We start from the raw sequence: 23,750 nt of genomic DNA on the forward strand, positions 1-23,750 counted from the left end.
TTCATTTACATGTATTTACTCATTTATGTGTTTATTCGCTTTTCTCTAATTTGTCATTTATATAATTATTCACATTTATTTAAAATAAGATATATTATAATACAATATTTTATATATTTAATTCTTGATGCTTAAGTAATTTGTTTTCCATAATGGTCATCATAAACTTGTTAAAACTGACTTGTCCTGCTAAAATTTTATACTCCAATAACTCAGCCATCAGTTCAGGATGAATGTCCATCAAAAGACGTATTAGTTTGATTATGTACTTTGGCTATGGAATGAAACCGGTGGATTGCATGTCATATTCCCGAGCTTCATGTCCTCAGACGGCGAGATGCAATGAACCATCGCTAAATATACACCGCGTGAAAGATTTCAGAGGACTTTCCAGCAGTGATGTTGAGTGGATTGACATTTTCAAAAGGCCACTGCAGCCACTTTGTCAATGAAAGACAAATTGGTGTTTCTCAGTCAAACAGGAGTCATGTTGTAACTGAGACATGGTATCAGTTGCCTGATGAAGTCAATTGATGAACTTTACATCAGTCAATGCCACTTCAGCGGACTGTTACTCTATACTAGTATGGAAGGGAAGGTAAAAGAGGTCTAGCACTGGGACCCAGTAAAGGGGCAGAGTCTATAAAAAAGGGTCAAGAAGCTCACCTGGACCTTTTTTGCCACTCTTAGACACACCTGAGAGCATTTTTTTTTAAAAATGGCTTTAAATGTGTGATTTTTAAGGGTAAAATTGTCAAACCATGAGGTATTTCTTTTAGCCCACAATATTAAAGATGTAATAAATAATAGTTAAAATGTGTTTGAGAGGCTGCAATGTCCTCATAATACCTCCCAGGATGACTGTCAAACCAGCTAGCCAGCTCATTTGCTGATTATTTGAAAATGGAGATATCTGTACATTTATTTCTATATTTATGCATTCATTCCTTGTTTTCATTTACTAATCTATTTACATAATTATTTACTCATTTTCTTTTTTCTTTTTTGTACATTTATTCATTTATTAATGTATTTACTTATTTCTGTATTTATCTATCTATCTATTGATTCCTGTATTTATTTACATATTTGTTTACTTCTTTATGTTTTTATCTATATATGTATTTTTTTTTCTTTCTTTTTGCTTATTTTCAATGAATTTTTTGTAGCTTTTTATTAATTTCATGCTAATTTTGGGACCATGTCTTGTTGAATAGCTCATTGCCTTCTCCCCATGTTTTTAATCAATTTGCTCAGGTTTCAAAGGGTTAAAAGTTAAGTAAGGTTAAATAAAATAACCTCAACCTTAACATTACCTTAATAAAAAAACTGCTAAAATGTTTTAGCTCTCTCAGCTCTGCTCTATCATGTTGCATCCTGGGTCACTCTGCTCAGGTGTGCTGCTGCTCACAGGTGAAGGGGGCGTGGCCTTTGTGAACAGAGAGCAGGGAATTGTTTGGGAAGGGGTTTTTGAAGGAGGAAACAGGAGGGGGAGGTGGAAGCTGGGCAGCTTGCTGATGAAAAAAGCCTTCACTTGTGTCTTTTTTATGCTGTTTCCTCAACAGGCTGCAGGAGGAAGAGAAGCAGTGTGTGTGGTGGACCATGAACACAGAGCAGAGGTTCCTTCCTTCACTCCCAGGTGACTTAGATTCTTTTTTGTGGATGTTTTTCCTTTTTTTTTGCAATGCATCACATTTTCTGGTTTTCTATTTTTGGAATTTGAAAGGGTGCACTATGAACATTTCTGTTCTCAGGTTTTTTAACCCTTTGAAGCCTGGAGCGACGTCACTTTTCTTGTGCTGCTTTTAGACACTTTTCACAAGTATTTAACCCTTTGAAGCCTGAGTAAAGTGGTGCAATTTCTCTTCAAAACATGAAGAAAAAGTCAATGAGCAACTTGGTAAGAAATCTTCCGCAGATTGCAGGAAATTAGCAGATTTAGAGAATTAATAAAAAAATATATGTGAAAGCAAGGAAAAATGTCCAGGGAAAAAAGAACAAAGTAAGGAAAAAATATATTTTTTATATTTATATGGTTAAATTATGTTACAGAATTTTAATATTTTTAAACCACCTTTCTCAGTCATTTTCATTTTTTATCTTTCATTTTCATTTTCTGTTATTTTAAACAAAATTCTAGGTAATTTTCTTCTTTTACTTATTTCTGGCAATATTTTGGGGCCTTTCATCATTTCTCATTGCCTTCTTCACATGATTTTAAAAGAAGTCAAAACAATTTTCTCAGGTTCCAAAGGGTTAATTTAGACTATAAGGCTTATTATTTAAGTGGAAAATCCTCTAGTTTGGTTTTTACTTGTATTTTTATTGGGGACGAGGTTACTTTCTTGATAAATTGTGTCCAACCCCATTTAAATTTTGATCCAGCACTCTCTTTTGCTTGTGTCAGTAGAGAGTTAAAAGCAGACCCATTATTTTTAGAAACACTCCTTTAACCAAGTTAAACTTTCCACAAGCTCTTGAATTCAAATTATAACAGGGCTTTAAAATTAAGCAGATTGTTATGTACTACTACATATCACCATGTTAGTGACGTCAGACCAGAATTACTTTCATCGAGTTAACCAACATCAGTCCTAACCATAAATATTAAATATTCATTAATTTTCAGAATTTAACCCCTTAAAATTCCAGGTTTTTGTCAGGATGCTGCTATGATTTTAGATGGAAAATGCCAAATATGGTAAAAATCATCATCAGGTTGAAAATAGTCAAAACGACATATTCCAAGGCGGAAGCTCAGAATAACTCCTAGAAATAATACAACGCATGTTTTTATGCTTTGATGGCTGTGGGATCAAAAATTGCACAATGTTTCCACAGTGTATTTTAGACTTATTATAGGAGCTGAACTGGAAATTCCAAGATTAAACAAAAATGCACAATCTTGCCAAAATGTATGAATTGTGTGCATGAACACAGCTAAACTTATCAAACAATGAAGAAAAATGTACCAAACAGTCCCTAAGGGTTAAAGGTCCAGTGTGTAAGATTTTGTGGCATGGAAGTGTACATTCATGTTTGAATATAGTTTTGAATTCCAAAACAGTTTTTCAAGTTCATATTAACAAAGTAAAGCAGTTTTTACGTGTGTGTCTTGATTGAAAACCAAATGAATGCAAATACATTTACTTTATGATCTTAACTTTCACATTTATTTCTTTTAAATAAGTGTGGTCTTGAAACCACGGCTTTGAGGTTGTGTTGTAAAAGTGGGGTTGGGGGTTTGTGGGGGGGCCATGGAGAGAGCAGTAGCATCTCTGCATGGGGAGGTGGAATAAGGATCTCTGGTACAGATCTTGTAGATGGACTTGTCCTTGCAGGCCTGAATCAGCTCCTTTTGGATCTGAAAGTCTGTGAAGTCCACCAGGGCCTGCAGAAAACCACAGAGTTTCCAACTTCAGTACTATTCTTGGATATTGTATTAGATATTATTCTAGTGTTTATGATTACTGTGATTACTACAGACTTGATTGTTTCTAATACAATACATGACTACACACTGAGACACTCCCAAATATCTTATAGTGCTATACACTGGCCTGATCTACACCACCTTAAATTAGATTTATCATTGCAGGCATGCTATTATTGCACTGCTGTTGTCGATTTTATCTTAAAGGTTATATTTACTAGTGTATCTCTGGTCTCTGCTGTTCCTCGAAGGTCTTCACATAGCAGGACAGAAATCAGCGGTGCAGGTTGCTGGAGGAAGCTCTGTGGTGGAGGTTTGGCTGCAGCTGTCTGCAAGAAATTTCAGGTGGCAAGCAGCAGCTGCAGATTGCTGTCATAGCCTATAGATGGGGGTTTGGCTGAGTCCTGCCAGAATCTACAGGTGGAGGTGACAGTGCAGGTTGCTGGCAGAGGCTGTTGGTGGAGGTTTGGCCGCAGCTGTTTGCCAGAATCTTTAGGTGGAGGCAATGGCTTTAGGTTGCTGACAGAGGCTGGAGGTGGAGGTCTAGTGGCAGCTCTCTGCTCTCTCTTGCAGGTTGAGGTGGATACTGCAGGTTGCTGTTAGAGGCTTTTGATTGAGGTTTGGTGCAGACATCTGCCAGAATCTGCAGGTGGAGGCAGCAGCTGCAGGTTGGTGACAGAGGCTGTTTAGTGGATGTGTGGTTGCAGCTGTCTACCAGAAACTACAGGTTGAGGCAGCGGTGGAGGCTGTTGTGTCAGTTTTGGTCTCATACAGTAATGACTACTTTGAGTTTAAAGTTCGGAGCATTTACTCATGCAACAGGCAGGTAAATGTTACATATAAGAGTAGCAGTCATCTCATCGTTAACTACGCAGCCTGTGATCCCCAACCAAAACGGAGCCCACCCTGTGACATCATCAAATGATCTTTTTCATTTCCTGTACTGCTGTGTTTTTTTTCTGGATCTGCCCTCATGTTGTCATCTGAAATGATGTAGCTGAGAAACTTGACCTCTATTTTCCTAAAATTCCCACTTTGACATTTTTAGTTTGACACCTGCCTTTTCCACTCGCTCCAGAGCATCATTCACCCTTGTGTCATGCTGCTCTTTTGCGGTCCCACAATTGAAGATGTCATACATGTGGGGCAAGCGGTTAAAGTGATAGCGCCCAGATGGCATGATGAAGGTCGTGTGAAGAGCTGATTCTTCAGAGAGGAGTGTTTGCCAAAAGACCGTGTTTGCGTCCAGCTTGGTGAAATACGCTCCTGTGAGCATGCCCAGGGTTTGGTCTTCAGAGGGGAGCATGAACTTTTCCTGACACACCGACTCATTTAGGGCTGTCATGCTGACTACTTCTTCATTTTTTAGGGGCAACCATCATACCACAACACCAGTCTGCTGATCCCTCAACGCAGCTGATGATCCCTAAATTCTCCATCCTCTCCGACTCTTTTTCACTTTACTCATAAGAAGTTATAAGACCTGCTGTGGCACAGAAAATGTCTTGGCATCAGGTGTGCGATTCATGGTGTGAAGTGTCTGAACCAGCCTGAGTACATCACAGAGTTTCGGATATGACTGTCTGACTGTGGCTCGGCCTATGTTTTCAACTCTGTTCATTAGCTTGTGTCTCACTGAAGCTGTTCTGCTCAGTAGCGCCACCCGTAGATCGCTCACTACATAGATTTGCTCTGTGGAGCAGGGGGGGGTTTTTCTGATTTTTCTTCTGTGTGCATGATTCCTTTAAACACCCGCTCAGGAATGGCTGTAACATTGGCTCCTGAGTCCAGTTTCAATGTTACCTTACTGCCTCTTGAGTTGATGTCAGCCATACATGGTTCCTCTTCTGAAGCCATCTCTCCACGACACAGTTCATCCATCCTCAGCAACCTCATTCACTGTGCTGTTGGACTTGCAGACGTTTTTATAATGTCCTTCTTTACCACAGTTGTGGCACAAATGCTGAGTGAGACGGTGACTTACCAAATTTGGGGGATGCACAGTGTTCATAGCTGCTTTATCAGCACTCATCTCTCATCTGAAATCAGTCTGTTGTTGCTTTATTTCCTCTGACTGTTGAGCCATTGTGATAGCTTTTGTGGATGTGAGGTCTTTGTCAAGTGGCATCCTCTGTGACAGTGATGAATCTTTAAGACTCACTACTATTCTGTCTCTCTAAATTTCACCATGCAATTCTCCATCCTCAATTTTCTTCCAGTGCATAAAGTGCTGTGATGAATGAGTCCACTGTTTCAGTTGCCTGCACCACTCTCTTATTGAACTTAGCCCATTTGTACATCATTTGTTTGTGGAGGGCTGCAGCTTTCTGCCTGAACCTGCAGGTGGAGAAGAGGCCTACAGGTTTCTAACAGAGGCTGTAGTTGGAGATTTAGTGGCAGCTGTCTGACACATGGTATATGGTTTTTTAGCACTTTGAGCTGGTGGAATATTGCTGGCTGTGGCTGTAGTTTGAGTATTGGCCAAGTTGTCAGCCACAATCTGCAGGTGGAGCTATTATTGCAGATTGCAGAGAGGGCCTGGAGATGGAGGTTGAAAGAGGTTTCAGATGGCACCTGGTTCTTCAGCATCCTGAGGTAATGTAGCTGATGGAATCATAGTTAGACAATTTTGTCAAGCTTTTTGCCGTAGTCTGCAGGTCATGTTGCAGTTTGCTGACAGAGACTGAAGGCTTGAATTCGGTAGCAGCTGTCTGTGAAAATCTGCAGGTGGAGGGGATAGCTGCAGATTGCTGACATAGACTGTAGTTGGAGATTTGGCAGCAGTTGTCTACTAAGATGTGCATGTTGAGATGGCAGCTCTAGGTTACTGATAGAGGCTGAAGGTGGATATTGACAAAGATTTCAGATGTCATGTGATTCATTAGGACTTTGAGGTGATGGAGCTGAAGAAATGATTCAGTAGTTGGAGGTTTGGTGCCAGCTACTTGCCAGAACCTACAGGTGAAGGGCAGAAGCTGCAGGTTGCTGACAGATGCTGATAGTCGGAAGTTCACTGCAGATTTCTGCCAGAATGTGCATCTGGATGCTGCAGAATGCTGAATGAAGCTGTAGTTAGTAGTCAGTTTTAAGAGGTTTACGAAGAAACGTGGTTTCTTGGCTCTGTGAGGTGATGGCGCCTATGGAATACAGCCTGCTGACAGAGACTGTTCCTTTTGTCATAATCTTAACATGGCAGTACAGGTAACTTAGCAAGTTGCTAATAAAGACTGTAGGTTGAGGTTGAAGGTTTTAGATGGCACATGTTTCTCCAGCACTTTGAGTGGATTGAGCCTATGTGAATATTGCTAATTGTTGTTGTATTTTCAGCATTTAGTCAAGCTGTCTGTTAGAATCTGCAGGTGGAGGTGGCGGTAAAGGTTGCTTACAGGAGCAGTAAATGGAGGGTTGGCGGCAGCTGTCTGCAAAATTCTGCAGGTGGAGGCAGCAGCTGCAGGTTGCTGATAGAGGCTGTAGTTTTAGGTCTGGAGGTTCTTCAGCACTTTCAGGTGATGGAGCTAATATTGTATAGCTGATTGTAGTTATAGTTTTAGCATTTGGCTGCAGCTTTTTGCAACAATCTTCAGGTGAAGGGGGGCGGCTGCAGGTTACTCATATCAGCTACTGATGGACAATTCTCTGACATAATCTTTGGCCAAGCTTTCTGCCAGATTATGAGGTGGAGGCAGCAACCAAGGGTTTCTGAATGAGCCTGTAGGTGGAGTTTTGATAGGAGCAGTCTGCCAGAATCTGCAGGTGGATACACAAGCTGTAGGTTCCTGACAGAAGCTGTAGGTGAAGTTTTTTTCTGTCTGTTTTCCTCCAGAATTGTCAGTTGCAGGAACTAACTGCAGGTTTCTGACAGAGGCTTTTGGTGGAGGTTTGCCCAGGCTGTGTGCCAGAATCTGCAGGTGTATGTGGCAGCTGCAGATTACCGACGGAGGCCGTAGATAGATGTTTGGAGGCAGTTGACTGCCAGAATATCCAGGTGGAGGCAGCAAATGTGGGTTGCTGACTGAGGCTTTAGGTGGAGGTTTGACCAGCCATCTGCCAAAATGTGCAGCTTGAGGCTGCAGCTGCAGGTTACTGACAAAGGCTTTAGATGAAGGTTTGGTGACAACAGCTCACCAGAATCCAAAGGTCTAGGTCCCAGCTGCAGATTCTTGTCATGGGCAGTGGATGGAGGTTTGGCCGCAGGTGTTGGGGGAATCCTCACATGGAGGCCCCAGTGCAATTTGCTGGAATAGGATGTTAGCTGTAGTTTGAGGTTTTGCAGCCGTTTTCTCCGAGGATGTGCACGTTGAGATTGCAGCTCTAAGTTGCTGACAGAGGCTGAAGGCTGAAATTAAAAGAGATTTCAGATGGCATGTTATTCTTAAGAACTTTGAGGAGATGGGGCCGAGGGAATGCTGCTGGTTGTGGTTGTAGTTTGAGCATTTGGCCAAGCCGTCTACCTACGTCTACAAGCGGAGTAGCAGTTTCCAGCCCGAGGCTGTAGTTGGCGGTTTTGCAGGAGCTGTTTGCGAAAATCTGTGGGTGGAATTTGTAGCTGCAAGTTTCAGACCGAGGTTAAAGATTGAGATGTAAGAGATTTTTGATGTTAAATGTTTCTTCAGCTCTTTGAGGTGTTGGAGCTGATGGGGTGCTGTAGTTATGACTAGTTTGATTATTTGGCCATGCTGTGTCTCAGAATATAAAATTGGAGGCAGTGGTGAAGGTTGCTGCCAGAGGCCATAGTTGGAGGCTTGGTAGCAGCTTACTGTCAAAATCTGCAGGTGGAAGCAGGAGCTGAAGATTGGTACATAGGTTTTGGTGGAGATTTGGTGCCAGAATCAGCAAATGGAGGGAAATCTGCTGGTTGCTGATAGTGTACTAGTTGGAGGTTGAAGTAGGTTTCAGATGACACATGGTTCTTGCCATGCTGGAATATTGCTGGTAGTGGTTGTAGTTTAGAACATTTTGCCAAGCAGTTTCCCAGAATCTGCAGGTGAAGGTGGAAGTTGAAAAATGCTGATTTAGGCTTTTGGTGGAAGTTTAGTGCAGCTCTCTGCCAGAGTCTGCAGGTGCAGCTGACACCTGTAAGTTCCTCACAGATGATGTCGTTTGACGTTTGGGGGCAACTGTTGGCTAGAATGTGCAGACAGCAGCTGCAGAATGCAGATAAAGGCTGTAGTTGGAGGCCGAGCGAGGTTTAAGATGACACGTGGTTCCTCAGCACTTAGAGGTGATGGAGATTATGGAATGTTGCTGGTCGTGGTTATAGATTTAGCAGTTGGCAGCAGCTATTTGCAAAAACGTGCAGGTAAAGGGTGGAAGCTGCAGATTGCTGACAGAGGCTGTAGTTTGAGCTTTCACAGCAGCAGTCTGCCAGAATCTGCAGTTGAAGGAAGCAAAGCAGGTACTGACAATGACGCTGCTGCAGCTGTCTGCAAGTAGTTGGAGGTCTGGCAGCAGTTGTCTGCTAAAATGTGCAGATGGATGCTACAGGTTGCTGGTACAGGCTATGAAGGTTGAAGGTTATGCTGGAGGCTGCAACTGCAGGTTTCTGACAGAGGCTTTAGGTGGATGTTTTGTGGCAGCAGTTTTGCTAGAATCTGCGGGCGCTCATGGGTGTCACATGTTCCCCAACACTTGGAGGTGATGGAGCCGATTATATATGGCTGGTTGTGGTTGTAGTTCAAGCATTTGGCCAAGCTGTCTCCCAGAATCTGCAGGTGGAGGCAGCAGTGCAGATTGTCTGAGAGAGGCTTAGGGTGGAGGTTTGGAATCAGTTGTTTGCCAGAATAAGCATGTGAAGGCGGCAGCTGCACGTTGCTGACATACTTTGTGAGTGGAGATTTGGTGTAGCCCTGGTGTCCATCCTCTCCAATTGTTTTTTCACTTTACCCATGAGAGGTAATGAGACCTGCTGTGGCATTTTAAAAGAAAATGGCTTGGCGTCAGGTTTGAGCTTCATGGTGTAAAGTGTGAAGCAGCCCGAGTCCATCTCAGAGTTTCGGATATGACTGTCTGACTGTGGCTCGGTCTATGGTGTCAACTCTGGTTATTAGTCTCACTGAAGCTTTTCTGCTCAGTAGCGCCAATCGTAGATCTCTCACTCCATAGATTTTCTCTGTAGTGGTCCTCTCTCCATATGAGAGTGTCTCTGAAGCTGAACCCCAAACAATACGTTTCTTTCCACCAGGACCACAGAGCAGTTTTTGTGCCTTTTCTAATTTTTAATTTGTGTGCGTGATTCCTTTAAACACCTGCTCAGGAATGGCTGTAACATTGGCTCCTGAGTCCAGTTTGAATGTTACTTACTGCCTCTTGAGTTGATGTCAACCATACATGGTTCATCATCTGAAGCCACCTCTCCAAGACAGAGTCCATCCATGTCCTCAGCCATCTCTTTCACTGTGCTGTTGGACCTGCTGACTTTCTCATAATGTTCTTTCTTGCCACAGTTGTGGCACAAATGCTGAGTGAGACGGTGACCAATACCAAATTTGGGGCATGCTTTCCGTTTCAGCTTTGTTTTGTTCTGTTTTTGTAGCTTTTTGTTGTTGTCTGTTTCTTGGATTCATATTTGTGCTGCTTTCCTGGCTTAAAATGCAGCGTTCATAGCGGGTTTACCAGCAGTCATCTCTCATCTTAAATCAGTCTGTTGTTGCTTTATTTCCACTGACTTTCGGTCCATTGTGATAGCTTTTGTGGGTGGCAGGTCTTTGTCAAGCTGCATCTTCTCTGACAGTGATGAATTATTAAGATTCACTAATATTCTGTCTCTCAAAAGTTCACCATGCAATTCTCCATCCTCATCATTTTCTTCCAGTGCATAAAGTGCTGTGATGAATGAGTCCACTTTTTCAGTTGGCTGCTTCACTCTCCTGTTGAACTTAGCCCATTCATATATCATGGGTTTTTTTTTTTTGGAAGAAAATATAAACTGCACTGTATCAGTGCTGCATGCTGGCTTGTTTGTGGAGGGCTGCAGCTTTCTGTCAGAAATTGCAGGTGAAGGAGAGGCCGACAGGTTTCCAACAGAGGCTCACGTTGGAGGTGTGGCAGCAGCTATCCTCCAGAATTTGCTGGTGGAGGCGGAAGCTGCAGGTTGCTGACAGAGGCTGTAGTTGTCCTCTGTAATGGAGCTTATGGCATGTTGCTGGTTGTACCTTGAACAGAGCTGTCGCCAGAATCTTCAGATGGAGGATGAAGCTGCAGGTTGTTGGCAGAGGCTTCACGTGAAGGTCAAAAGGAGTTTCACATGGCGCTTTGTTTTTTAGCACTAAGATGATGTAGCACTTAAATCTTTAGCACTAAGATGATTTGCTGCTTTGTTTTTTAGCACTTAGATGGTGTCCTAAACTTATGGATCCTGGTTGTGGTTGTAGTTTGAGCATTTGATACATTCTGTCTGGCCATAAGCCACTGCTGTGGCCAAACCTCCATCCTCACGTGGAGGTCCCAGTGCAATTTGAATTCAAATTAAAGCAGATGAAATGCTGCTGGTTGTGTTTGTAGTTTGACAGTATGGCCAAGATGTTTGTCAGAAACTGAAGGTTGCATTGCAGCGCTGAGGCTTTTAATGAAAGTTAGGTGAAGCCATCTGCCTGAATCTGCACATGGAGGCAAAAGCTGCAGGCTCTGGAAAGAGGGTGAAGTTGGCAGTTTTCCCACAGTCACCTGCTAGAATGTTCAGGTTGAGTTGAGATGACTCCATGAGACACTTTCTGATGACACATGGTTCTTCAGCACTTTGAGGTGATGGAGCTGATGACATTTTCAGGTTTGGCCATGCTTTCCCCCAGAATCTTCAGGTGGAGGCAAATATTGCAGACTGCCTACAGAAGCTGTAGTTTGAGGTTTGCAGCAGTTTTCTCCGAGGATGTGCGTGTTGAGATTGCAGGTCTAGGTTGCTGACAGAGGCTGAAGGTGGAAATAGCAAGAGTTGTCTGATTGCATGTGAATCTTAAGAACTTTGAGGAGAGTGAGCCAAGGGAATGGTGGTGGTTGTGGTCGTAGTTTGAGCATTTGGCCAAGCCATCTACCCAAATCTGCAGGTGGAGTTGCAGTTTCCAGGCAGAGGCTGTAGTTGAATGTTTTGCAGGAGCTGTTTGCCAAAACTTGTGGATGAAATTTGTAGCTGCAGGATTCAGACCGAGGTTGAAGATAGAGATGAAAGAACGTTTTGATGGCAAATATTTCTTCAGCACTTTGCAGTGTTCAAGCATATGGAATGCTGTAGTTATGACTGTAGTTTGATTATTTGGCCATGCTGTGTCTCAGAATATAAAAGTGGAGGCAGTGGAGGTTTAGTGCAGCTCTCTGCCAGAGTCTGCAGGTGCAGGTGAAAGCTGTAAGTTCCTCACAGATGCTGTAGTTTGAAGTTTGGGGACAGTTGTTGGCCAGAATGTGCAGACAGCAGCAACAGAATGCAGATAAAGGCTGTAGTTGGAGGCTGAATGAGGTTTAAGATGACACGTGGTTCCTTAGTACTTAGAGGTGATGGAGCTTATGTCTTTGGCTGTTGTTTTAGATTTAGCAGATGGTGGTAGCATTTTGCAAGAACGTACAGGTAAAGGGTGGAAGCTGCAGGTTGCTGACAGAGGCTGTAGTTGGTTTCACAGCAGCTGAATCCTTTTTCCTCCACCTGCAAGAATCTGCAGGGGGAGGAAAGAGGTGCAGGTTCCTGACAGCCTGACAGAGGCTTCAGGTGGAGGCCAAAAAAGGTTTCATATTGCACGTTTCTTCAGCACCTTGAGGTGATGGAGTGGAGTTTTTTGGCAGCAGGCTGCCAGAATCTGCAGGTAGAGGCTGCAGCTAAAGTTTGATGACAGAGGCCGTAGGTGGAGTTTTATGGCGGCGGTCTATCAGAATCTGCAGGTGGAGGCAGCACCTGCAGGTTAATGACAGAGGCTGTAGGTGGAGTTTTATGGCAGCGGTCTGCCAGAATCTGCAGGTGGAGACGGCACCTGCAGGTTAATGACAGTCGCTTTAAATGGAGGTTGTTTTTAAGCGGTCTGCCAGAATCTGCATGTGGAAGCAGCAGCTGCAGGTCACTGACAGAGGCTGTAGTTTGAGATGTTGAGGTAACAGACTGCCAGAACCTACAGTTGGAGGAATAAGCTGCAGGTTTCTGACAGAGTCTGTGGAGTTTTTTAGGAGCGGTCTGCCAGAATGTGCAGCTGGAGGCGGCAGCTGCACATCACTGACAGAGGCTGAAGCTCGAGGTTTTGAGGGTTAGGGTTAGGTGAAGGTTTTGAGACAGCGATCTGCCAGAATCTGCAAGGGGAGTCGGAAGCTGGAGGTTACTGACAGAGGCTGTAGGTAAGGTTTTGTAAAAGTGGTCTGCCATATTTTGCAGTTGGAGACGACAGCTGCAGGTTAATGACTGACACTTTAGATGGAGGTTGTTTTTAAGCGGTCTGACTGCAGGTGGAGTTTTTTGGTAGCGGTCTGCCAGAATCTGTAGGTGGAGGCAGCACCTGCAGGTTATTGACAGAGGCTTTCGGTGGTGGTTTTTGGCAGCCGTCTGCCAGAATCTGCAGGTGGAGGCGGCAGCTGCAGTTTGATGACAGAGGCCGTAGGTGAAGATTTATGGCAGCGGTCTGTCAGAATCTGCAGGTGGAGGTGGCACCTGCAGGTTAATGACAGAGGTTATAGGTGGTGTTTTTTGGCAGCAGACTGCCAGAATCTGCAGGTGGAGGCGGCACCTGCAGGTTGATGACAGAGGCTTTAGGTGGTGTTTTTTGGCAGCAGTCTGCCAGAATCTGCAGGTGGAGGCGGCAGCTGCAGGTTAATGACAGAGGCTATGGTGAGGTTTTGTAAAAGCAGTCTGCCACAATCTGCAGTTGGAGGCGACAGCTGCAGGTAAATGGCAGACGCTTTAGATAAAGATTGTTTTTAAGCGGTCCGCCAGGATCTGCAGATGGAGGCGGCAGCTGCAGGTCACTGACAGAAGCTTGAGGTGGAGGTTTTGAGGCAATAGACTCCCAGAGCCTACAGGTGGAGGCGGAGGCTGTAGCTGGAGGTTTTAAGGGTTAGGGTTAGGTGAAGGTTATGAGGCAGCAGTCTGCCAGAATCTGCAGGTGGAGGCGGCAGCTGCAGGTCACTGGCAGAGGCTGTAGCTAGAGGTTTTGAGGCAGCGGTCTGACAGAATCTGCAGGTGGAGGCAGCACCTGCAGGTTAATGACAGAGGCTGTGGATGGAGTTTTTTTGAAGCAGTCTGCCAGAAACTGCAGCTGGTGTCGGAAGCTGGAGTTTATTGACAGAGGCTGTAGGTGAGGTTTTGTAAAAGCGTTCTGCCACAATCTGCAGTTGGAGGTGACAGCTGCAGGTTAGTGACTGACACTTTAGATGGAGATTGTTTTCAAGCGGTCTGCCAGAACCTGCAGGTGGAGGCGGAAGCTGCAGGTCACTGACAGAGGCTATAGGTGGAGTTTTATGGCAGCGGTCTGCCAGAATCTGCAGGTGGAGACGGCACCTGCAGGTTGCTGACAAACCCTTTAGAGGGACGTTGTTTTGAAGCTGTCTGCCAGAATCTGCATGTGGAGGCGTTAGCTGCAGGGTAATGACAGAGGTTGTGCGTTGCAGACTTCACATTTGAAGGCGGCTGTGAGAGGCTTTTGGTGGAGGATGGATCTAGAAACTTAGAATTGTATCACTATAAAAACTATTACCACTACAAGTATTTTTTTGCCCAGTTGAAATAATTCTGTCATGAAAACTTGCAAGTCAAATAAATCCAACCCAAGAACATGCACTTGAAAGTCTTACTCAGATTACTTACTTTAAACATGCAATGCAAATGAAACTTACCTAAAAACATTTAATTCAAAGAAAACTTATCTAGAAACATGTAATTCAAAGGAAACTTAGCCAAAAACATGCAATTCAAAGAAACCTTACCTAAAAACATACTCTTAAAATGGAACATATTTAAAAACATACAGTTGAAATATACTTGATGTAAAATAGTTTCAGTTTAGCTCATTTTATGAGAAAAACATGAATTCAAAATCAGTTGCCAGGACAAAAGCGCTTACCTGCAGACTCACCTGCAGGTTCAGCAGCTCTCTTGCTCCACCTGCTGCCAACCTGGTTTCTCCTCTTGATCAGGAGCCTCACGTTCCTTACCCACTTTGGCTCAGGGCCACTGCACAACGGCTGAGACTTACCGGATGCCGCAGGTCCTTGAGGGGGGCTTGCAACCAAAGACTTACCTGGTGATGGAGGTGAGTCAGAGGAGCTCGGCTCAGGGTCACAGCCACGGGGAGTCTGGTGCAGGGACCAAACGGAGGATGAGCCGTGGAAGGCTGCACCCGTCTGGGTTTGGGATGAGCACGCTGGTCCAAGTAGCACCCTGGTCCACCGGAGGGTTAAAACAAATACAGCTGTCAGACCCCTGCTCCGTATTTTGTTTACACAACATGGGTTGTTCTACCATAATCATTTTCTGGAAAAGTCATCACATCACAGGTAGATAATATGTCAAATAAATGATGTGCAGACTCAGTGGAGTCCTTGCCCTTCTTACATGGTTTCCCAGTGGACTGGATGCACCAGAGTAGCTGGGTGAGGAACCAGGGGAGGAGCCAGACGAAGAGCTACTCTGGGAGGCTGACGCTGGGACCCTCCGCAAGATGAGCCGTGGGCTGTCGGGTCTGCCGGGGACTGGCTCAAGGACGCACCTGAAGCGCTGTTTGATGCAAAGTTTTAAAGAAACACAACGGTGAGAATACTGCTCCACATCACGTTTTTATTGTATTTCTGGAAAAGTCATCACATATATGGAAAATGTGTCAAATGTGTGATGTAGACAGACTGTGGAGTCCTTGCATTACTTACAGTGTCCCCCAGAGGACTGGAGGCACGAGACGAGGCAGATAAAGAGCCAGACGAGGAGCCAGACGAGGAGCCGGGAGCTGCAGTGGAGGGCTGGCGCTGTGTCACTCGGAAGTGGCGACAGGATGCACCCATAGCGCTTGTCCAACTAAAGGTAAAAACAAGCACAACCCTGAGAGCACTGCTCCACATCATGTTATCAAAGCATGGCTTGTATTTCTGGAAGTAACTTCATATCACACAGTCCTGCACTGAAAATGTTATTTAAGTCAAATGAAGTATAATCAGGAACAGGTATTAAGAGTGAAAGTACCCAATGCAGAAAAAATAGTTCTAGACAGAAAAAACACAGCCTAAAATACTTACATAAAAAAACAAAACAACACTCCAAACAAGGGTCAAAAAACACCTCCAAAACAAAAAAACTCAAACAAAACTTTTTTTAAAAAAAAAATGGGAAAAAAACTCACAATTACAGAAAACTTGAAAAATAAAAACCCACTCCCAAAACAAAAAAAAAATTTACTCAAATGTTTCGTGTTGCTGTTGTACTTGTTCACTGTTTTGTAATTGAATTTGTGATACAACATCATATTTTATAAACTCCTATTGTGTTTTTTTCTGCAAAACATCTGAACATGTAACGAAAGCTGTCAGTTAAATGTAGTCAAGTAAAAAGAACAATATTTCCTTCTTAAATTCAAAAAATAAAATTACTCAAGTAAAGCACAGGTACCTCAGTGTCATACTTAAACACAGTACTTGAGTAAATGTACTTGGTTAGATTCCACCAGTGTTGGAAAATATTTCAGTGCGTCATGTTCAGACTCAGGGAGTCCTTGCATTTCTTACAATGTCTCTTTCAAGACTGGATGCACCAGAGTAGAACGGGGAGGAGCCAGGGGAGGAGCTACTCTGGGAGGTCGGTGATGGGACCCTCCGGAGGACGAGCAGCGGACTGCTGGGCCGGCCAGGGACAGGAACAAGGGTGTAACTGCAGCGCTGAGCCATCTGAAGGTAAAGACAAATCCTACAATGAAACCACTGCTCTGTGTCGTGTTGAGATACCATGGACTGTTATACCATACTGACTTTCTTGTAAATTCATCACATCATCTGTTTAATGTGAAAGAGTAACACAATGCAATAATACTTCATTAAAAGTACATTTTAAGCATTAAATTATTGACAGGCAAAAATATAAAAGTATTTGTAATCTCGAAAATACCACAGTGCCAAATGTCAGCATTTCTTTCACGGTGTTACCTTACATATGTCAGCGTGCACGCATAACCTGATGGCACACATGGAAGCTGTTACACTCTTATTTTCTTTTGACACATCAAACCCATTAGCACACAGTCAGCACTGATACAGCTTAAGTGTGCAGAATACAGTAAAATGTAACATTTCAGACTACATGTTGATGGCAAACTCAGAAAATTAGGTCACAATCTACTTTTGGAAACTAACTCAAATTTGTGCATGTTTGTTTGTATGTTTGTTTTAAGTCATAATAGCTATGTTATTTATGAAACCAGTTTGTTCTGTTAAGAGTCTGGAAGCTTTATCACAGCAGACAGGCATGGATGGATTATGAATTGGCCTACCAGACACAGGCCCAGGGGCCCAGAGTGTCAGGGGCCCTCTTGCCTCCACCCCCAAAATGTCTCTGACATTAACATGAAAAAGACAAACAACGACTCCAACAACAGAAATTCATGTGACAAATACAAAAAAATACAAAAAATTAACTCAGAGAGAAAACATTTCCTCAAAGAGACAAAACGCTACAAAAAAGTTACACAATTAGTTAAAAAAAACACAAATTGACCAACAGAAAAAGACAAAAGACACAAAATAACCTAAATTACCCTAAAGGTACACAAGATTACCAAAAATTTTACCGTAAAGAGACAAGGAACTACCAAAAGATCCGTAATTTGCCACAAACATTTACAAATCTACCAAATAAGATGCAAAATTACCCAAAGAGACATACGATTACTCAAAGAGATGCAAGGTTACTAACCCTCAAAAGGTTACTGCAAACAATCACAAATTGACTTAAAAAGATACATAATTACCTCAAAAAGATGCAAAACTGCCTCAAAGATACACACAATTACTAAAGTCTGTAATTTACCTCAAAAAACAAAACAAACATTGACCAAAAAACACAAAAATTAACTTCAAAAAGAAACAAAATTACAATTAAGAATCAAAACTAACAAAAAAGTCAGTAATTTACCACAAACAATTACAAATCTACCTGAAATGGCATGAACTTACCTCAGAAATACTAAATTTCTTTAAAGAGACAAAAAAACCCACCAAAACGTCACAAAATTATCTCAAAGAAACACCAATCAACCAAAAAAGACACACCTGACAGACGCAGTTACCTCAGAGACACAAAACGACCTTTAAAGTAAGTTATTTACACAAATCGACCTATAAGGACACAAACTTACCTCAAAGAGAAACAAATCAACCAAAAAAGACACAAAATTATGCCAAAGACACAAAGTGACCTCAAAGACACATTACCTGAGAGAGACAAAATTACCCAGGGACACAAAATGACCCCAAAGACACAAAACGAGTACAAAAAGACACAAAACCTAAAACTGTGTGTGTCCTGCCCTATATGAAGCAGAAGTGGTGGGGCCTTTTGTGAATCGTGCCCAGGGGCCCATTGTCTCATAATCCGCCTCTGCACAGAGGAGCTACAGAAAGATAGCTGTCTTTGAAATTTAGCCCCAAATCATTCAACAATATGTCAATTCTAACTTCTCTTGCTGACTGAGAAAAAGTCAGCAGCATATCAGCGTGTTTTTCTCGAAAATCTCTTCGCCCAGCTGTTTTACAGCCTCTGTTTCACACTGTGTGTGTTGCTCAGGATATGATAACATCATAACATTACTCCTTTTTGCTTCAATTACTTATACATTTTAAAGATCTGACTTATGATGAGCATGTTCAAATGATAAGTTTGTTGCTGCTTTCATCTCTGATGGCCTGAATCCCCAAGAAGTGAACAAACAAACATTATTGTTATTGGCAATGCTTATGTTACTTGTTGAGGATGAAACGGACAGGTGGTGAACCAAAGAAAGCAGCTTTAGATTTATTGATTCAAACTTGGTCACAACAGTCAAAAGTCAGCTGGATTTGATTAATTTACACTGAAAATAGAAAATATTGTCCATATTAGCAATTAGTCGTTAATTTTTCAGGTCGATTGGGAAGGTCTCAACGGTGAAACAGACAGGAAACAACATGGGGTTAAACAGAATAAAAACCTCACGTCTACCATGAATTATACCGTTTGTCAGTGACAGTAGGTCTTAAGAAGATGTCCAGATGTGAAAAGTCTCAGTTTGAAGTTTCTTTCTCAGAAAAATCGTCGAGTGAAAGTAGATTTCGTGGTGTTTCTGCTGCTGGAAAGTTTGTTTTAGTTTGAAAAATCAAACGATGCGTAACGACGCATTGGAACCATCAGGTCTGTTCTGAGAACACGTCATAGCTCAAAGTTCTCCTTCAGTCCTCATCAGCCAGTCCAGTGATGCCAAATGATGTTTGCTTCAGTCATTTCATTTCTGTGTCTTCTCTCTTCTGTTATGATACTTTGTTTTCATATTCACGTGGACAGTTTTTCTCCAATACACACCATATATCCTATGCCAGATTTCCAGAGAAAATATCCCTATATAAATACCCAGACTCCATATATCATACCTTCACATGAAAAATCATTATAACGATTATTACTTGCACACCAGAGAAGAGATGTTGTACTCCATCTCCCTGTACAATCAATATAGACAAATTACATTTTATATTTCATTTTCGCTGGGCGCTCCGTCCCTTTTTTATCGCTTGTCAACAGAGCCGCACTGCGCTTTTACGCACGAATGGTGGCACTGTGAAGGACAGCAGAGCGCCATGAAGGCCGTCAGCGTGTGAGCGTTTTTCTGCCTCCACACCAAGAAGGTGATTCTGCTGCCTGCTCTGCTGTTGTTTCTCTGGGGAAGAAGTGGGATTGAAGCTTCACTTTGGATGGAGACTTCCGTCGCTTCACCGGGGCCGCCAACAGCGTTTAAATCGCTCCAGAAAACAGCTGTAGCAGCTGAGCCACGATCCGACTCTGGTCCAGAGTCTGAACCAGAGAGGAACATTGAGGGCAGAAAATATCTGTTGCATCTGTCTCTAACTGGAGTGATGTTGGGCACTGTGGAACCAAATTACGCACGGCAGATCCGCTCATTACATTTTGTGCAACGAGCCTCAGATGCAAGAAAAACTGTAAACGGAAAAAGCCGTTAATGTCACAGTTTCTTCTGTTTTGGGTTTTTTTTTTTTTTCTGATTTCCACACCGTGTCCAAGTGCGCCACAGGTGCGCCAAGGGAGCCCGATCACGCACTTACCCAAAGTATTTTTGGCAAGCTGCCGACGCACTTGGTAGAGCTCACCTGCGCGTGATCTGGCTGAGATGCTTGGTCCGCGATAGTAGATCCCGTGATGTGCTCTTGTGCGCACAGAAAGTTGGGGGACATAAAGTCTCCTTGTCCTCACTGTTTAGGCTGGAGTGCGTCAAACGAACTTTGCGCTGTTTTAACGGGTTTCTGCGATGGACGCAACATTGAGCGTCAACATATTGTTGCCGTTTGTTGAGAATGAAACTCTGATCAGCTGCGGTGTCATCCAGGGCCCTAAGCATCTATTTAAAATCGGGGGGGAGGGGACCCTTTTAAATCAGCACCTTTTAGAATTCCACCCAGGCCAAATTTTTGGAAACTCAACAGCTTAACTGATAAATTTACAGCAACTTGAAATAAATAAATCTTTGAACAGGAGTTCTCAAAGTTTACATGGCTGTGTAGGGAGCCAGCATATAATCAAGAAGCCCACAGGAAAAGTGCACAGAATGGCAGTTTTTATGTCATTTTTATGACATCCTAAACTGTGACTTTTCTATGACATGAGGCGACCACAATGACACAAACTGAACTCAAAGACACATAAAATTACATCAAAGAGACACAAAACTACAAAAAAGACACAAATCTACCTGAAATGAACAGCAGAAAATCCCAGAGCCTCAAAATTAATTCAAATTTACCTCAACAAGACAGAAATTTAAGTTAAAACACACATAAAATGAGCTCAAAGAGAAACAAATGTACCTCTAAATTGACCACAGTGAAACAAATTCGACTCAAGGAGACAGAAACTGACACGTCAAAGTCACAAACTGACCTCTCACAGAAACAATGTTGCTGCAAAGAGACACAAAGTGACCATGGCAGCACAAATAGACCTTTCAGAGACACAAAATTACGTCAAAGATATACAAAATAACTGCAGTGACACAAATTAACCTCAAATACACAAGCTGACCTCAAAAAGACACAAAATCGACCTCAGAGACACAGAATGACTTAAGATATACACAACATGACCTCAGAGAAAATCTCTGGACATCTTCGAGACAGATGTTTATACGTTTATTTTTATATTTATGCATTCATTCACTGATTACTGTATTTATTTACACAATTATTCACATATTTATTTACTTTATACATTTTTGTCAATTATTAATGTATTTACTTACTTATTCCTTTATTTGTATGTTTGTTTGTTTTTCTTTAAGTATTTATTTACATATTTACATATATATTAACTTATTACTGTTTTTGTTAACTCATTTATTAACATATTTATTTACTCAGTCCTGTACTGGCATAATTAATTAAACATGGAGATATTTATAAATTTATTTTCAGTTCATGCATTCATTTTCTGATTCCTGTATGTATTTACACATTTATTCACATATTATTTTACTTTATTTTGTGTTTATCTATACATTTATTTGTACATACATATGCTTTTAGCTGTTTGTATTTGTCAATTCATTTTTTTTTTTTACATTTATTCATTCATTTATTAAAATATTTATTTCCTAATACCTGTATTTATAAATATATCCACATTCATTTATATATGTATTTATAAAATGACATGTTTGAGAGGCTGCAATGTCCTCATAATAGCTACCAGGATGACTTTTAACCAAGCTAGCTAGTTGAAGGCCAGCAGGCTGTAATACACTGGCAGCTTCACTGTTTGATGAATAAAACATGAATATAAAACACTTAAAGCAAAAATGTAGCCCAACATTTGGCCTGAGTGAGCAAAGCCGTATTGTTGTTGTGACATGGCCAGAAAGGTGAGGGGAGAGACGTATGCATAGTTTTGATAACCTTTTGAAACCTGAGTAAATCGGCTTGACTTCTGACAAATTCAGAAATTGTGAAAAATGAGTAAAAATTGATGAAGAAAATGACCTGAAAATAGAATTACATGTTAAAGCCATGAAGAAAAATATATACTTTTTAAAGAAAACATTTAAGCATTTAAAAAAACCAGTTTTCTTTCTTCTATTGCTTATTTTCAGGGTATTTCCGTGTAATTTTTTAATTAATTTCTTGCTAATGTTTTGGTCATGTCTTCTCCCCATGTTTTTAATCAATTTTTGCTCTGGTGTCAAAGGGTTAAAGGTTAAGTAAGGTTAAGTAGAATAACTTTAACCTTAACATTACCTTAATAAAAAAACTGCTAAAATGTTTTAGCTCTCTCAGCTCTGCTCTATCATGTTGCATCCTGGGTCACTCTGCTCAGGTGTGCTGCTGCTCACAGGTGAAGGGGGCGTGGCCTTTGTGAACAGAGAGCAGGGAATTGTTTGGGAAGGGGTTTTTGAAGGAGGAAACAGGAGGGGGAGGTGGAAGCTGGGCAGCTTGCTGATGAAAAAAGCCTTCACTTGTGTCTTTTTTATGCTGTTTCCTCAACAGGCTGCAGGAGGAAGAGAAGCAGTGTGTGTGGTGGACCATGAACACAGAGCAGAGGTTCCTTCCTTCACTCCCAGGTGACTTAGATTCTTTTTTGTGGATGTTTTTCCATTTTTTTGCAATGCATCACATTTTCTGGTTTTCTATTTTTGGATTTTGAAAGGGTAGACTATGAACATTTCTGTTCTCAGGTGTTTTAACCCTTTGAAACCTGGAGCGACATCACTTCTCTTGTGCTGCTTTTAGACACTTTTCACAAGTATTTAACCCTTTGAAGCCTGAGTAAAGTGGTGCAATTTCTCTTCAAAACATGAAGAAAAAGTCAATGAGCAACTTGGTAAGAAATCTTCCGCAGATTGCAGGAAATAAGCAGATTTAGAGAATTAAAAAACAAACAAACAAACAAAAAAATATGTTAAAGCAAGGAAAATGTTTAGGGAAAATAAAGAATAAAGTAAGGGAAAAAATTATATTGTTCATATTCATGTGTTTAAATTATGTTACAGAATTTTAATATTTTTAAACCACCTTTCTCAGTCATTTTCTTTTTTTAACTTTCAATTTTTTTTTCGATTATTTTAAACTAAATTCTAGGCAATTTTCTTCTTTTACTTATTTCTGGCAATATTTTGGGGCCTTTCATCATTTCTCATTGCCTTCTTCACATGATTTTAAAAGAGGTCAAAACTATTTTCTCAGGTTCCAAAGGGTTAATTTGGACTATAAGGACAATAATTTAAGTAGAAAATCCTCCACTTTAGATTTTAGATTTTAGATTTTCTTTATTGGGGACGAGGTTACTTTCTTGATAAACTGTGTCCAACCCCATTTAAATTTTGATGCAGCACTCTCTTTTGCTTGTGTCAGTAGAGAGTTAAAAGCAGACCCATTATATTAATAAACACTCCTTTAACCAAGTTAAACTTTCCACAAGCTCTTGAATTCAAATTATAACAGGGCTTTAAAATTAAGCAGATTGTTATGTACTACTACATATCACCATGTTAGTGACGTCAGACCAGAATTACTTTCATCGAGTTAACCAACATCAGTCCTAACCATAAATATTAAATATTCATTAATTTTCAGAATTTAACCCCTTAAAATTCCAGGTTTTTGTCAGGATGCTGCTATGATTTTAGATGGAAAATGCCAAATATGGTAAAAATCATCATCAGGTTGAAAATAGTCAAAACGACATATTCCAAGGCGGAAGCTCAGAATAACTCCTAGAAATAATACAACGCATGTTTTTATGCTTTGATGGCTGTGGGATCAAAAATTGCACAATTTTTCCACAGTGTATTTTAGACTTATTATAGGAGCTGAGCTGGAAATTCCAAGATTAAACAAAAATGCACAATCTTGCCAAAATGTATGAATTGTGTGCATGAACACAGCTAAACTTATCAAACAATGAAGAATGAAAAGCCTGTAAAATGTACCAAACAGTCCCTAAGGGTTAAAGGTCCAGTGTGTAAGATTTTGTGGCATGGAAGTGTACATTCATGTTTGAATATAGTTTTGAATTCCAAAACAGTTTGTCAAGTTCATATTAACAAGGTAAAGCAGTTTATAGTATGTGTCTTGATTGAAAACCAAATGTATGCAAATACATTTACTTTATGATCTTAAC

This window comes from Plectropomus leopardus, chromosome 17, assembly GCF_026936395.1.
Source record: "Plectropomus leopardus strain MGB_pleo_1.0 chromosome 17, ASM2693639v1, whole genome shotgun sequence".
Classification (NCBI taxonomy): Eukaryota; Metazoa; Chordata; class Actinopteri; order Perciformes; family Serranidae; genus Plectropomus; species Plectropomus leopardus.